This window comes from Monodon monoceros, unplaced genomic scaffold, assembly GCF_005190385.1.
Source record: "Monodon monoceros isolate NGI ecotype Baffin Bay Population unplaced genomic scaffold, NGI_Narwhal_1 Super_Scaffold_7, whole genome shotgun sequence".
NCBI classification, from domain to species: domain Eukaryota; kingdom Metazoa; phylum Chordata; class Mammalia; order Artiodactyla; family Monodontidae; genus Monodon; species Monodon monoceros.
The window spans coordinates 73,763,018-73,779,076 of record NW_021703784.1 but is presented as its reverse complement, the minus strand read 5'-3'; the positions used below and the strand labels follow the sequence as shown (position 1 = coordinate 73,779,076).

Sequence of the window (16,059 nt, the reverse complement as noted above, 5' to 3'; positions counted from 1 at the left end):
TGCCTGGCTGGCACCTCCGACCTGTCTGAGCCTTTATTTAACACTAGGAGGCCTAATGGGTGTTCCTGTGCACATGCAGATCTTATTTCCTGGGCATAAGATCTCCCATAGTTGATCTAGCTTTGTAGGAGAGGGTGCTTGGGGAGAGGGAGGAGTTTACAAGAGAGACAGTAAAGTTTTGCAAACTCTTCACTGTAAGAGGATGAAGATGAAGAAGGTGGGAGAGAGGAAAGGTTTTGATTTCCAAAAAGGTTAACTGGAGGAAAGTGGACAATCCCCCCGCCCCCCACACACACCCCAATTGTACTGAAAGGTAGAAAACAGAATCTGTTAACCCCTGCTTTTGCTTCCCCTCTATTCATGACAGTAGAAACTTCGGATGTCTGGACTAGGCTAATGGCAATTTATTAGGCTGATAGAATTTAATCTTGCCAGAATCGTTAATGCCTCCAAAGCCAAGTTGGCTCCTGTGCTCCCCAAATAATTTCAGATTCCAAAACCTTGCTCTTTGGATGAGAAGAACAATACCAGGCAAAAAAAATCGCCCCAAAGGGGGTTGATTCATAGGCTAGCCTAGCGTTTGTTTATTCACGTAGCAAAAGCTCGACTCTGTCAAACGCATCAGGGGAAGACAGCATCACCCCAAATCACGCGTGTCGTGCTCTTTCCCCCCTTCCCGGCCTCCTTGACTCAAGTAAAGCAATAAGGATCAATCCATTAAGACCATCCCCCCTCCGCTTTCCTCTCCTCAATAAGGGACAACGCTGAGCATGCAGACAGAGACCCTTCTGCACGAAATGCATATGTGTGTCTTTACAATCGTTGTGCTAATGAGAAATCCTCACTCCTGTCCCCGGTTGGCTGAGCCGCCCCAGCGGGTTTCTTCGTTGCGGCGGTCATTTGGACTGTTCCACAATAGGGATGAGGGACACATGGTCGCTTCCAGGGAGTCAGAGAGTCCCACTGCAGTGACCACACACCGAGCGCCACAGCCCGTCCGGCTGTCCGAGGCTCTCCACCCTTCCCAGCCGCGTGCCCGACGTTACTGGCAACGACGGCCCCCCTCCCCTGCCGCCAGCCGTGCAGCAGAGGCCGGGGCTCCGCAAGCCGGGCTGCAGAGCGCTCACGCCGCGGCAACGGCGGCGGAGAGCGGGGCCCGCCCGCCTGCTCACCCCCGCGTCCGGAGCTGGGCTGCTGGCGGCTCTCAGGGGCACCGGGGCTCCCGGCTCGGCTCCTGCAGCGTCTCGGGGCCGGCCCCCTCCCGGCGCGGGTCCTGCGGCAGCCGCTCTCCGCACCCCACCAGCCCGGCGGCAGCGGCAGCAGCTCCAGCTGCGCTGCCCCTCTTCATACTTCTCTGATGGCTCCTCTCGGTGCTGTTTGGGAAAACGATTTTTTCCCCCTGCCAGAAACAGATTTCCTACATTTCATCAGTCCACATAGACCGAGCGGAAGTAAAATGCTTACTTTTTCTGGTGGACAGCAAACGCAATTGACACTGATTTAACCTTCAAACGGGGAGAGATTGTATTACAAGCCCTTGGCAGCAATTCCGAGGTTGGGGCCAAGCTCCGGCCCCCTCCCGGTCCCCCAAACACTAACCTAAAGGGCGGGGGGAGAGGGGTGGGGAGGGGATCATATTTAACTCGGAGGTTTTAACAAAGTCAGTGGCTTTAGCACAATATTAAAATTGGGTGTTGGGAAAGTTTTGCTTTCCTGGTCAGTGATTTTGCAGACTCGGAGGCATGAGCTTGCCAGTAACTTTGGCCACTCTTCGTTAAAATCGAACAATTTGGTTTCTTACAACTCCCTTTAAATATCAGACTTTAGAAGAGGCTGTATTTCACGGCTGTTTTCGCTTTACAAAAGGAAATACAGTTCCACCCTTCCTTCTCTCAGCCTCAGCTCAGTATTATGTTGAATGTCATAGACAATTTTCTCCAACTGTTGTTTATTAGGGTATGTATTCTGAGACGAAAAGTCTCCCCATGAAGCAGACAGATGTTCAAGTGTCTGCTTCACCTCTAACAGACATGTGACCTCTTGTTGAGTGTCCTAATCGCCTCAGGATACTACTTTCCGTGGAGTGTAGGTGAAAATGATCATACTTTTTTGTTGTTGTCGTTTCCATGTTCATCAGTTTCACAAGCATTTCTATCCAATGATCGTGTGGCACAGGTATTCTAGTCCTCTCTTGGATATCATGTGTAAGATGGTGAGCAATGTACCAACACACCCAGCCCAGCCTCCCCCCCCACCCCCCCCAAAAATAGAAACTACCTGTGGATGGATAATAGCAAAGTGATGTGGGTAATTTTAGATATAACTGAAAAAAATGCATTTTGTACTTATTATTGCTTTCATCTGGAAATGGTTATTTGCTCTAAAACAGCTAGAAACTGCATCAGTTCTTTGGTTGTAGTAGCCGTACAAATAATGAAGAAGGGAAGAAAACAGATGGAAAAGTTTGCTGGCGCTGAACTCCAAGCTTTTTATTTTAGTTCAGTTGGGTACTGCAGTTAGCTCCATATTCCTCCTTAAGCTTCCCGGAAGAAAGGGAAAAGAGCCATTCCTCATTTTAAGGAGAAACAGCATTATAAAAAGGCCTATCTTACTGCTTAGATATACATCAACGAGAACAACAAAACATACAGAACAGGTTACTGATGAATTTGAGCAATCACTCTGATAATAAAAATTTTCAAAATTTAACCAGATAGATCTGAGTGTTACTACAGGCCCAACAAAGAACTCTTAGTTTCTGAACCTATAAAATTTAAGTAAAATCAAACATCCTTAATAATTCTTCATGATCAAAATATCATCAGCCAATAAATGTTAATTTCAATATCTTCAGGGTATAAGAGTTCAAAAAGTTTAACACCTAGATTTTCAAAAGCCCATAGTCTCCTCTTCTTTCTGTATAAATATTCTTGTCACATTATTCAATATTGACATTATAAAAAGCAAAGTGTAAAGACAATATTTTTGTTGATTAAGGGACAATGTTAAACCCAGTTTGGGAAAATAAGGAGGCTTCCAGAAGCTTTGGGAGAACATAATCATTCAAATTACTCCCTTTCATGCCCCTTTCTTCCAGGTATTTTTAATTTTAAATTCTGCCTTATATCAGATCCTCTTTCCTTTTTAGCAAAAGCCAAAAGGATAATACTAGGAGAAATATGTATTTTCTCCCTTAGCACCTATGAGTTGTGCTGAGTATTCTTTTGGTGACAAAAGAGAAGTAATACAAAAGATTTCTGAAGAGGCAGCAAAGTAGTGTTTTCATTTAAATTTTTTTCAGCATTTGTAACAATTTCCATGTGATCTTTATTTTGTGTTTTTGAAAATCAAATTTGTACTTATGTATTCCAATCAGTCACTTATAAAAATTTGTCAGAAAATCTTTTCATCCAAGAATTTTCTTGCCTTCGTCTCAACCTAAACATATTTGTCTTAGGAAACCATAGTGCAACTGACTCAATGATAACCTCCCTGATGTGAGGTGAAGGAAGCAAATGCCTCACCTAACGGGGTGAAAAATGTCTAAATACATTCTTGAAACATAATGGCATAAAAAGGAAAAGTCAAGCCAAATTTAAAGAAAACATAGTATTGTTTTCCTTTTTAAGTTATCACAGTTTTGAAGACTTCATATTAAGAATTCCTGGGTTACTACGTTTTTCAGTGTTCTAAACCTTCAACATTGTCTTCAATATGAACTGTGCCTTTTTCTAAATGTATATATATATATGTGTGTATATATATGAATATATACATATATGTTTAAAATGAGCAATAAAAGTATTTTTTTCCTCATTTATAGGTTACCCTCTCCTCACCCCTCACCCCCCACTCATGGAAATAATATAAACGCACTTATTCTGAAAAGTGGGACAAACCTTCAATAGATGATGGAGATTATCAGGAATTTTGAAATAAATAATGTGGGAAGAGACACTAGATTAAAGTAAAATAAATTTCCAAGGGTGACCAAGACATTCTTATATCCCTAAATAGCTTTGAAAGGGCACTTAAAGATGGCAAGTGATAGCTTTAGAAGCAAGTGAGAAAAATGATACAGAAAGCAGCATGAAGACATGTAATAGTGCTGAAGAAATGCATAAAGCAATGTAATAAGTGAAAACATTTATTTATGTTTTATTGAAATAGTTTATCAGTGATGTAAAATATGTTGATATTTCCCTACCTAGCTAGCATCTTGGCCCATGATACAGGCCTTCAGTTGACTTACACTGAAATAAATTTTTTTAAATCTCATAAGGCAAACAAAATGGATTTTATAAGTCCTAGTATGGAAATTACAAATACTGTTAGGGATAAAAAGTCAATGCTATTACTTTTTATCAGTATTCATGTATAAAACTACAAAGAATGAATTAAATGGGAGAAATTTCACGGGAAAAGTTCAAGATATACTCTCAGTTTGATATGCAACTTTAAAACATCTATTGCTTTACTCTCAACAGAGAACTTTAAACTTTAAAAGTACAACACAACAGTAGCACAGATATCTGTTCCCTACTGGGAAGACGCATATTTTTGCAAACTGTGTGTCATATATGAGCATATGTCTTCTAATTTTTATACAGGGGATAGATTGAAATCATTTTATGAAATATGCCATCTATCTTGTCTAGTTTTAAAATATCCTATGAAATATATCCTGTTATGTGATTTTTCTTGTGTAGGTTGGAGTCGTGTTTTTTATTTTTCCAAATATTTGTGTGGCTTGTTTCAAAATCTTTTATTAAAATATCATGCCATCCTAATTGCAAGAAGCTCGAACTTAATATGAATGTTTAAGATAAAATATTTTTACTTTTATAACCTTCTCTTTCTTTTACACGACTGTCATCTCCAGTATCTAAAATACCATTGAGCATAGAGTAGGCACTCAATAAATAATTGTTGAATGAACAAATGACCATTATAGAAGAAGCCAATCTCTTAGGAAGCTTACTGCTAATTGGTTAGATTTTTATATATTGTCTTTAATTTAATAGTTTGGAACTTGGAATAGAAAAATAATGTTAAAATAACATTATAAATGATGGTTTCATCCCCAAGTTAGAATAATTTCATCTGGTTAAATGCAACTAGAGTTCAGTAAAACAGATGCTTGCCTGTGTGCCAGGCTTATAAATGAGGTCAGTCTGTGTCACTTGTCACTTCATTAAAAATCAAGGTTGACTTGGACTCAAGGTTTAATCATAACCAATACTATGAGTGCAATGAAAAGTAATAGAAAATATTACTACTTCAGTGGCTTTCAAACTTTTTTTATTGTGACCCACAATAAGAAATACATTATGGAACAGACACATAAAAACACACTCAGACACACAACCAAAACATGTTTCACAAAACAGTACTTACCTTCCTCAGTTAATGCACTCTGTTATTTTTCTGTTTGGCTTTATTCTAGTCTTTTCTATGCCATTCAGTTGAAAAGAAATGTTGTTGGGGAATTGCTAAATTTATTTCAAAGCCCACAATTTGAAAAAGAAATCTGACTTAGAAACTAAGCTAAGGAGAAGATCCATCAAAATTGAGGTAGGGCATCAATGAACAGATGGTTTCATTATAAAGAACAAAACAGACATGCATATATATTCTCAGAGGTAGATGATGTGATGTCCGTCACAATATCCCAAACATTGTACACCTCATACTTCCATGTCTTTGCACATGCTGACTTGAATGATCTTCACCTTTAACTTTCTCCCTTTGAAGAAATCAGATTCATTCTCCCAGGACCAGCTTAATCGTCATCCTCTTTGTGGTTCTCTTGATCTCCCTGACAAAATATTGCTGTGCCTCTGGGTCCAGTGCTCTGGGAATTTGTCTATTTCTTTTATATCTCATTTAGGACATATTATCACAATTATTTTCATATGCATATATCTCCTCTACTAAACTGTGAGTCCCTGGAAAGCAGGAACAAGTTACCTATCAAGTGCTCAGCACAGCACCAAACCCAAGGGTGTTGGATGATTGAATGAGTAAATAAATGAACCATAAAACCACTGAATATCTAAAAGGGAAAAATCGGGTGTCACTGGGTGATGGGACAGATACAGGAAGGAAGGACTATGCCCATCAAAATGGAACTAAATGGAAATTCCTCTGTAAAGATGGCACCAGCTATTAATTTTGCATCATTGTGAATAGAAAAATTTACATTATAGGTGAAATTTTACTGTCACATTTCTTGGAACTCTATTGCAGGTAGACCGTGGTCCAGTTATCCATTTATTTTTAATCCTGATAATGATAAATTTAGGATTACAGATCTTCCTCCGCTTATGGTGGGGTTACATCCCGATAAACACATCATTGTAAGTTGAAAATGTCATAAGTCAAAAATACATGTAATATACCTAACCTACATTAAACATGCTCAGAACACTTACATTAGCCTACAGTTGGACAAAATCATCTAACACAAAGCCTATTTTATAATAAAGTATTTAATATTTCATGAAATTTATTGAATACTGTGCTGAAAGTGAAAAACAGAATGGCTGTATGGGTAAAGAATGGTTGTAAAAGTATTGGTTGCTTACAGTAGTGATCACATGGCTGTCTGGGAGCTGTGGCTGCCCGGCATCATGAGAGAGTAACGTACTGCATATCACTAGCCTGGGGAAAGATAAAAATTCAAAATTTGAAGTCTGGTTTCTACTGAATGCATTTCACTTTGGCACCATCTTAAAGTCAAAAAATCATAATTTGAACCATCGTAAGCTGAGGATCATCTGTATTTTGTTGAAGGATGAGAAAACTTGCTGAAATTTCCATTACTGAAACTATAACTTAGTTCACAAACATGGAATCTTTGCCACTGCTGATTTATATGAAGCATTTAGAGAAATGGCTCTTAAATTTATCTCATCAAAGGGCTTTTCTAGTACCAAATAGTAGACCAGGCAATATGACAAGAAAGGTAGCACACCTAACTCAAAGTGAGAGATGTGGAGAGATACTCTGACACCAGAAAGGGGTCAGGGTCGGTGGGGCTTCTCTTGGCAGAAGGAAGTGTTGCCATCCTGCTGCTGTCGCCAAAGCCACTTGGACTCTAGAGCCATTTGCAAAGAGATTTCACCAGCCATTACTCCCACCAAAGCTGCCAAGGAATAGACATATTAAATTGTACTAATAATAGTTACCACAGTTGAAATAATAACTAAGAGTCCAGATTTGGAGACAGATAAAACCAGGGTCAAGTTCTAGCTTCTCCACTTACTTGCTGAAAATTATAGGCAAGTTACTTAACCTTTCTAACTATAAGTTTCCACAACTGTGAAGTGGGGTTAACAAATAGCCCCTCTCATAGGCATGTCTTGAGCATTATATAAAATAATACATGTAAAATATTTAGTTTGCTGTCTGACATACAAGTGTGAAATTAAGGTTAGGTATTTTATTATTAATTGACGGCCTAAATCATGTTATTTACTCATTATAATAATCCCCTGGGATAAGGAAATTCTCATCATTAAAAATACAGAAGATCAGCGAATTTTATGTGTCCTTTCTCTGAATCTTTTTCTCCTCCCCACTTTATGACATTCCATTTTATACCCTTTTAGATATCCATGTTTTTTTCATTCGTTATTTAATCATTCATTCTCCACTTCCTCTGTGTAATTTTTTTTTGATTTGTTACTCCTTTTATTTAAGAGGCAATTTCAAATTATGAATGGGAAATTAATTACAAAATACTACTGATGATTTACAAAGACATCTTGGTTATTGCCTAATACTTTGTCCTTATCTTTATAGAGAATGGTTTTTTAAAATAAATATTCTGATCCTATGAAAAGCATTTCAAATACCATGTATTTCTATGTAATAGTCATCCTATTTAAATGTTAATAAAATCTGTTTGCAAGTAGATTAAAAAAATCAAAACATGAAAATATCAAAATGCCAAGTTATAATACAGTGTTGCAAGTGGATTAAAGTATAAAATGAAGTCATAATACCAAGGCTTTTTTCCTAGTTTATGAAATCTTCAGTTTAGTGAAGCTTAAATCAAGACCTAAAAATATTTGGAATTGTAACTAAGTTACAAACAAATAAATGGTCTGCTCCCAGAGATCAGGAGTCTAATTGGAATTATTGACTCTCCATGGAGAGTCATTCTGAACCTCTGTGTAATTTTTTTTTTTTTTTTTTTTGCGGTACACGAGCCTCCCACTGCTGTGGCCTCTCCCGTTGCGGAGCACAGGCTCCGGACGCGCAGGCTCAGCGGCCATGGCTCACGGGCCCAGCTGCTCCATGGCATGTGGGATCTTCCCGGTCCGGGGCATGAACCCATGTCCCCTGCATCGGCGGGCGGACTCTCAACCACTGCGCCACCAGGGAAGCCCTGTGTAATTTTTATATAAAGATGAAGTTGCAGGACCAGATCATAGGTTAATAGGAAAAATGAACTATTAAACTGCACAGGTTAAGAGTCAGATTCATGTCTGAGTTTGACTGATTTGAAAGTCTGTGTTCATTTCCCTCCTTCCGCTCTTCCTTCTTTCCTTCCTTCCTTCCATCCTTGCTTTCTTTTTTCCTTCTTTTAAGGAGGGGGGAGAGTCTACACATTAAATAAATGTATGCTAAAATGTTTAAATGTAATAATAAAATACTCTGACAAAAAAGTTAAATCATTTTTGAAAAGAGGAGACTGTTTCCGTCAGGTACCCTAACTCAACCAGATGAGCTGCCCCTGGTGCTGAGGGTTCCACATCACATAGGATTACGTTAAATCCCTTACAGCAGTGTGAAAAAGAACTCACACTAAGAACACAGCAGAAGACATTGAGAAAAAGCTTCTGAGCAGGAAAAGTCAAGAGAAGGTTTCAAACTCTACGTGAAATTACCTCTTTTCTTTTGGCTTTAGCTGCAGGAGAGGACAGATGAGAGTCAAGGAAGGCATCTTCCTAATTGGCTCCTGCAGCCTGAGCAGACTGAATAGCCCAGAGACTGAAAGATGTTTATTATACAGAATTGGCTCATGTGATTATGGATGCCAACAGGTCCCAAGATCTGCAGGGTGAGCGGGCAACCTGGAGTCCCAGATCTGATGATGTAGTTCCACTCGGAAGGCAAGCAGGTTCAAGAACCAGGAAGAGGCAAGGTTTCAGTTTGAATCTGAAGGCAGGAAAAGGGTAATGTTCCACTTCAAAGTCAGTCAGGTAGGAGAAATTCTCTCTTACTCTGGGGAGATTCAGTCTTTTTATTCTAATAAAGTCCTCAACTGATTGGATGAGGCCCATTCACATTAGGGAGGTCAATCTGCTTTACTCAGTCTACCAATTTAAATGTTAATCTCATCCAAAAACATTCTCACAGAGACACACAGAATAATGTTTTACCAAATATCTAGGAACCCTGAGGTCCAGTCAAAATGACACATAAAATTAACCATCACAGGAGAAATAGGTGAAAAGAAGCATTGGTGCTGATTTAAACGCTCCGTAATCCTTAAGACTTTCAGCAACATTGTGGAGAGGAGGAACCAAGACAGTGGAGTAGAAGGACGTGCTCTCACTCCCTCTTGCGAGAACACCAGAATCTCAACTAGCTGCTGGACAATCATCGACAGGAAGACACTGGAACTCACCAAAAAAAGATACTCCACATCCAAAGACACAGGAAAAGCCACAATGAGACGGTAGGAGGGGTCTAATCACAGTAAAATAAAATCCCATAACTCGTGGACTCACAGACTGGTGAACACTTATACAACAGAAGTCCACCCACTGGCGTGAAGGTTCTGAGCCTCACATAAGGCTTCCCAACCTGGGGGTCCGGCAATGGGAGGAGGAATTCCTAGAGAATCAGACTTTGAAGCCTAGTGGGAATTGATTGTAGGACTTCGATAGGTAGGATTGGGGGAAACAGAGACTCCACTCTTGGAGGGCACACAAAAAGTAGTGTGCACATCAGGACCCAGGGGAAGGAGCAGTGACCGCGGCAGAGACTAAACCAGACCTACCTGCTAGTTTTGGAAGGTGTCCTGCAGAGGTGGGGGGTGGCTCTGTTTCACCATGGGGACAAGGACACTGGCAGCAGAAGTTCTGGGAAGTACTCCTTGGCGTGAGCCCTCCCAGAGTCTGTCATTAGCCCCACCAAAGAGCCCAGGTAGGCTCCAGTGTTGGGTTGCCTCAGGCCAAACAACCAACAGGGAGGGAACCCAGCCCCACCCATCAACAGTCAAGTGGATTAAAGTTTTACTGGGTTCTGCCCACCAGAGCAACAGTCAGCTCTACCCACCACCAGTCCCTTGCATCAAGCTTTTTAGATAGCCTCATCCACCACAGGGGAGACAACAGAAGCAAGAAAAACTACAATCCTGCAGCCTGTGGAACAAAAACCACATTCACAGAAAGACAGACAACATGAAAGGGCAGAGGGCTATATACCAGATGAAGGAACAAGATAAAACCCCAGAAAAACAACTAAATGAAGTGGAGATAGGGAACCTTCCAGAAAAAGAATTCAGAATAATAATAGTGAAGATGATCCAGGACCTCGCAAAAAGAATGGAGGCAAAGATCGAGAAGATGCAAGAAATGTTTAACAAACACCTAGAAGAATTAAACAGCAAACAAACAGAGATGAAAAATACAATAACTGAAATGAAAACTAAACTAGAAGGAATCAATAGCAGAATAACTGAGGCAGAAGAATGGATAAGTGACCTGGAAGACAGAATGGTGGAATTCACTGCTGCAGAACAGAATAAAGAAAAAAGAATGAAAAGAAATGAAGACAGCCTAAGAGACCTCTGGGACAACATTAAATGCAACAACATTCACATTATAGGGGTCCCAGAAGGAGAAGAGAGAGAGAAAGGACCAGAGAAAATATTTGAAGAGATTATAGTTGAAAACTTCCCTCACATGGGAAAGGAAATAGCCACCCAAGTCCAGGAAGTACAGAGAGTCCCATACAGGATAAACCCAAGGAGAAGAACGCCAATACACATAGTAATCAAACTGGCAAAAATTAAAGACAAAGAAAAATTATTGAAAGCAGCAAGGGAAAAATGACAAATAACATACAAGGGAACTCCCATAAGGTTAACAGCTGATTTCTCAGCAGAAACTCTACAAGCCAGAAGGGAGGGGCATGATATACTTAAAGTGATGAAAGGGAAGAACCTACAACCAAGATTATTCTACTCGGCAAGGATCTCATTCAGATTCGATGGAAAATCAAAAGTTTTACAAACAAGCAAAAGCTAAGAGAATTCAGCACCACTAAATCAGCTCTACAACAAATGCCAAAGGAACTTCTCTAAGTGGGAAACACAAGAGAAGAAAAGGACCTACAAAAACAAACCCAAAACAATTAAGAAAATGGTCATAGGAACATACATATCGATAATTACCTTAAACATGAATGGATTAAATGCTCTAACCAAAACACACAGGCTTGCTGAATGGATACAAAAAGAAGACTCATATATATGCTGTCTACAAGAGACCCACTTCAGACCTAGGGACACATACAGATTGAAAGTGAGAGGATGGAAAGATATTCCATGCAAATGGAAATCAAAAGAAAGCAGGAGTAGCTATACTCATATCAGATAAAATAGACTTTAAAATAAAGAATGTTACAAAAGACAAGGAAGGACACTACATAATGATCAAGGGATCAATCCAAGAAAAAGATGTAACAATTATAAATATATATGCACCCAACACAGAAGCACCTCAATACATAAGGCAACTGCTAACAGCTATAAAAGAGGAAATCAACAGTGACAAAACTAGAGTGGGGGACTTTAACACCTCACTTACGCCAATGGACAGATCGTCCAAAATGAAAATAAATAAGGAAAGAGAAGCTTTAAATAACACAACAGACCAGATAGATTTAATTGATATTTATAGGATATTCCATCCAAAAACAGCAGATTACACTTTCTTATCAAGTGTGCATGGAACATTGTCCAGAATAGATCACACCTTGGGTCACAAATCAAGCCTCAGTAAATTTAAGAAAACTGAAATCATATCAAGAATCTTTTCTGACCACAACGCTATGACATTAGAAATCAATTACAGGGGAAAAACGTAAAAAACACAAACACATGGCTGCTAAACAATACGATACTAAATAACCAAGACATCACCGAAGAAATCAAAGAGGAAATCAAAAAATACCTAGAGACAAATGACAATGAAAACACGATGATCTAAAACCTATGGGATGCAGGAAAAGCAGTTCTAAGAGGGAATTTTATAGCTATACAAGTTTACCTCAAGAAACAAGAAAAATCTCAAGTAAACATTCTAACCTTACACCTTAAGGAACTAGAGAAAGAAGAACAAACAAAACCCAAAGTTAGCAGAAGGAAAGAAATCATAAAGATCAGAGCAGAGAAATGAAATAGAAACAAAGAAAACAATAGCAAAGATCAATAAAACTAAAAGCTGGTTCTTTGTGAAGACAAACAAAATTGATAAAACATTATCCAGACTCAACAAAAAAAAAAAAGTGGGGGGAGGACTCAAATCAATAAAATTATAAATGGAAAAGGAGAAGTTACAACAGACACCGCAGAAATACAAACCATCCTTAGAGACTACTACAAGCAACTCTATGCCAATAAAATGGACAACCTGGAAGAAATGGACAAATTCTTAGAAAGGTATAACCTTCCAAGAGTGAACTAGGAAGAAACAGAAAATATGAACAGACCAATTACAAGTAATGAAATTGAAACTGTGATTAAAAATCTTCCAACAAACAAAAGTCCAGGACCAGATGGCTTCACAGGTGAATTCTATCAAACATTTAGAGAAGAGCTAACACCCATCCTTCTCAAACTCTTCCAAAAAATTGCAGAGGAAGGAACACTCCCAAATTCACTCTATGAGGCCGCCAACACCCTGACACCAAAAGCAGACAAAGATACTACAAAAAATGAAAATTACAGAACAATATCACTGATGAATATAGATGCAAAAATCCTCAACAAAATACTAGCCAGCAGAATCCAACAACACATTAAAATGTTCATACACCACGATCAAGTGGGATTTATCCCAGGGATGCAAGGATTCTTCAATATATGCAAATCAATCAATGTGATACACTATATTAACAAATTGAAGAATAAAAACCATATGATCAGATCAATAGATGCAGAAAAAGCTTTTGACAAAATTGAACACTCATTTATGTTAAAAACTCTCCAGAAAGTGAGCATAGAGGGAACCTACCTCAACATAATAAAGGCCATATACGACAAACCCACAGCAAACATCATTCTCAATGGTGAAAAACTGAAAGCGTTTCCTTTAAGACCAGGAACGAGACAAGGATGTCCACTCTCACTACTGTTATACAACATAGTTTTGGAAGTCCTAGCCATGGCAATCAGAGAAGAAAAAGAAATAAAAGGAATACAAATCGGAAAAGAAGAAGTAAAAGTGTCACTGTTTGCTGATGACATGATATTATACATAGAGAATCCTAAAAATGGCAGCAGAAAACTACTAGAGCTAATCAATGAATTTGATAAAGTTGCAGGATACAAAATGAATGCACAGAAATCTCTTGCATTCCTATACACTAATGATGAAAAATCTGAAAGAGAAATAATGGAAACACTCCCATTTACCACTGCAACAAAAACAGTAAAATACCTAGGAATAAACCTACCTAGGGAGACAAAAGACCTGTATGCAGAAAACTATAAGATACTGATGAAAGAAATTAAAGCTGATACCAACAGATGGAGAGATATACCATGTTCTTGGATTGGTAGAATCAGTATTGTGAAAATGACTATACTACCCAAAGCAATCTACAGATTCGATGCAATCCCTATCAAATTACCAATGGCATTTTTTACAGAACTAGAACAAATCATCTTGAAATTTGTATGGAGACATGAAAGACCCCAAATAGCCAAAGCAGTCTTGGGGGAAAAAAACGGTGCTAGAGGAATCAGACTCCCTGACTTCAGACTATACTACAAAGCTACAGTAATCAAGACAATATGGTACTGGCACAAAAACAGAAATATAGATCAATGGAACAGGATAGAAAGCCCAGAGATAAACCCATGCACCTATGGTCAACTAATCTATGACAAAGGAGGCAAAGATATACAATGGAGCAAAGACAGTCTCTTCAATAAGTGGTGCTGGGAAAACTGGACAGCTGCATGTAAAAGAATGAAAATAGAATACTCCCTAACACCATACACAAAAATAAACTGAAACTGGATTCGAGACCTAAATGTAAGACTAGACACTATAAAACTCTTAGAGGAAAACATAGGAAGAATACTCTTTGACATAAATCACAGCAAGATCTTTTTTGATCCACCTCCTAGAGGAATGGAAATAAAAACAAAAATAAACAAATGGGACCTAATGAAACATCAAAGCTTTTGCACAGCAAAGGAAACCATAAAGAAGATGAAAAGATAACCCTCAGAATGGGAGAAAATATTTGCCAACAAATCAACAAAGGATTAATCTCCAAAATATATAAACAGCTCATGCAGCTCAATATTAAAGAAACAAACAATCCAATCCAAAAATGGGCAGTAGACATTTCTCCAAAGAAGACATACAGATGACCAAGAAGCACATGAAAAGCCGCTCAACATCACTAATTATTAGAGAAATGCAAATCAAAACTACAATGAGGTATCACCTCACACCAGTTAGAATGGGCATCATCATAAAATCTACAAACAACAAATGCTGGAGAGGGTGTGGAGAAAGGGGAACCCTCTTGCACTGTTTTTGGGAATGTAAATTGATACAGCCACTATGTAGAACAGTATGGAGGTTCCTTAAAAAACTAAAAATGAATTACCATATGATCCAGCAATCCCACAACTGGGCATATAGCCAGAGAAAACCATAATTCAAAAAGACACATGCACCCCAATGTTCATTGCAGCACTATTTACAATAGCCAGGTCATGGAAGCAACCTAAATGCCCATTGACAGATGAATGGATAAAGAAGTTGTGGTACATATATACAGTGGAATATTACTCAGCCATAAAAAGGAACGAAGTTGGGTAATTTGTAGAGACATGGATGGATCTAGAGACTGTCATACAGAGTGAAGTAAGTCAGAAAGACAAAAACAAATATCGTATATTAACGTATATATGTGGAACCTAGAAAAGTGGTACAGATGAGCCGGTTTGCAGGGCAGAGGTTGAGACACAGATGTAGAGAACAAACGTATAGACACCAAGGGGGGAATACCGCAGTGGCGTGGGGATGGTGGTGTGATGAATTGGGAGATTGGGATTGACATGTATACACTGATGTGTATAAAATTGATGACTGATAAGAACCTGCAGTACAAAAAAACAAAGAAAAGAAACAATACTAAACTTTCTTTGGGTTATTTGTATGGAAATATGTTAATATAAATGTTTCAGACATTACATGAAATTTCTAAAAATCTTATATGTTCTGGTATAATGTCATAAGTCATAATTTTAGTTATTACTTTAAAATATATATCTCAGAAATAACTAAATTTTCTTGTCAATTGCATTATTATGAACTTTCATCAAATCTTTAACCGTGGTTATTTTTAAGTCTTTTGTCATTTATAGACAGTTCTGGGTGTACTTTGATGCTTTTGCAAAAATGTTCCTATAAGAGGGTTTCATCTTCAAGGAATTCATGGAGAAGACTCTGACAAGTACAGGTTTCTGGTAACTGACTACACTGCTGAACTGAATGAATAAGCATTTTCAGAACTCTAATGGAAAACTGATGAATTCATAAAAGTGCTAACAAAAGATCAAGATAAAAAAAATTAATTACATGGGACTGAGTGAACTGATGAGGATGATTATAATTTTTGTGACTTTCTGTTTGAATGAAAAAAAAAAAATCCCACAAGGACCCAGAGGCAAAAAGTATACAAATCAATTTTCACTGCAAAGTAAAGGAGCTGTTACGGTGGAGGATTACTGGACTGAATGTCAATATTATGACATAGTGTGAGTGTGTTTCGTGTTTGGTAATTGCAATCATT

The 16,059-nt window shown here is 38.4% G+C and overlaps 1 protein-coding gene across 4 annotated transcripts in view; it reads right to left on the bottom strand.

Moving 5' to 3' along the window:
* Positions 1–16,059, bottom strand: part of GAS2 (growth arrest specific 2) — a 198,689-nt gene that overhangs the window by 118,556 nt on the left and 64,074 nt on the right. For 2 of the 4 annotated variants that reach the window (XM_029208390.1, XM_029208392.1), the window contains exon 2: positions 6,588–6,663. The gene's annotated coding sequence lies outside the window, so the exon portion shown is untranslated. Of the gene's footprint in view, positions 1–1,172; positions 1,457–6,587; positions 6,664–16,059 lie in introns of those variants that run through there. The other 2 variants (XM_029208389.1, XM_029208393.1) reach the window with 1 other exon arrangement.